The sequence below is a fragment of the Ascaphus truei genome, chromosome 5, assembly GCF_040206685.1.
Source record: "Ascaphus truei isolate aAscTru1 chromosome 5, aAscTru1.hap1, whole genome shotgun sequence".
Lineage (NCBI taxonomy): Eukaryota > Metazoa > Chordata > Amphibia > Anura > Ascaphidae > Ascaphus > Ascaphus truei.
The window spans coordinates 235,663,202-235,665,052 of NC_134487.1; positions in this window are offsets into that span (position 1 = coordinate 235,663,202).

The following is a 1,851-nucleotide window of genomic DNA, read 5'->3' on the forward strand; positions in this document are numbered from 1 at the left end:
TCTAAAGGCAAACTTTGTTTCTCTTTCACAACTGACTGCACAGCGGGACCAGAGACAGCTGCAATTATAACCTCTTCATCGCTGAAAGCCACTGGGGCACAAGGCAAAACTGGATATAAAAAGTTCACATATGGTGTAGGGACTGTAGAAACTGGAACCTCAGGTGTTAAATCACATCCATACGGGGCAAGCTTAACCCATACCAGAGCACATTCTCTCATGTATTTCATATTCCACCCAGGGTCACCAGAAAACCACGGCCACGCCGGATCACTCAAACAGGTGCCCTTCAACATTGATATATGAAAATCATCAAACGCCCCTTCCCTAGGAAATGGATCAACAGATTCCATAGTTTCTGACCAGCCGGCTACACAATCAACAAATGGATTACAGTAAAAATCACCTACTGTCTGTGCAACAAATTGTTTGGGCGACTGCCCAGCTCTACGTTTGCAAAGAATAACTTGACTTGTTTTGGCATTATTAACCTTTTTGTTAGTTTTAAACTTAATTACTTCTGGCTTACCTCCAGAATTACCCATTAGTAACTTAAAAGAAAAAAAAAAGAAAACAATGGCAAACAATATCAGCAATGACAAATAAAATTCTTATACTTTACACAATATACAATGGTCGTTCAGCTAGATCAGAGATAACAGTCCAGTCGTGCACAGAATTTACTGGACTCTAACCAAAAATTCTGTTTAAAGGGACTCTAACCCAATCTTCAGTCACAATTTAGGTCTATTAAATTCCCAGAGGGGGTGAAGCATCATATATAAAAAATTACATATATACTCACCACCTTTGTGAACTTCCCACTTCTGGGCGCCAAAACTGAAGGAACATCCGTTATTCCTTCACCCACACTTCAGAACCGAGAGGAACCTTTCCTCTGCCAGGTACACTGAAGCCTTGTGACTGGATACTACACCATCTGCACCATTTTGCAGCAGACTTCCCAGGAAGCTTTCACGCCCTGCAACTGTTATCTTCGATTTTGGATGAACCTTATCAGGCCTGGAAGACGAACGAAATGAAACGTAACGCATGCCAGGTTTAAATCCTTTGTCTCAATTTATTACTCATAGGGTAATGACTTTTATACAGAAAAAAAAAAGATATTGGTTAGAGGCGTAACATAGGCGTATCATAGGCGTATCATAGGCGTGTCTTGGGCGTAGCTTTGATTAGAGGCGTGATTTAGGGGCAGGACATATTAGTGGCGTGACTTTTGAGACGTGTCTTTTCCAATACAAGCAATTGTCTGAATACATAGCTTATTCATTGTCTGTTATCAAAAGAGACCTTGAGTCTTAGCAACTATATTACACTATTTTGCTTCTTGCAGAGAACCATTCTATTATATTCTACTAAAACACCAGGAAATTGACAACACAAAAGTATCTTAGCAATATCCTTAGCAGGAAGAAAAGAAATGTAATTTAGCAGAAACTGTGTGCGTTTAGAAATTATATTTCAGCAAAAGGCTGACTACAGAATCTTAACTAGTTATGACCAGACAAAATGGAAGCTTAACATGAGTGCAGATTCTGGCCTGACATATTGGTCCTAACAAGTGGTCTATCTTTTATTGAGTTATTGCCTGCTCGAGCTGTTGTACAGAATTGCCAGCGCTGGCGACATTGCGTAAGTGTGGTAGTGCTCCAGGCCAACTCTAATTTAGCATGGTGCGCTACAATGTCAGTCTCGCAATTTTTCACGAGCCTTTTGTGTCAGTGTGACTGTCCGTTTGGGCCTTGCACCTGCCTGCGAATGTTGCAGTTGCGCAACGGTCTCTGTGTCTGAGTGATCGCTCTCCTGCGTGATGTCTGGTGAGGCTCTGAG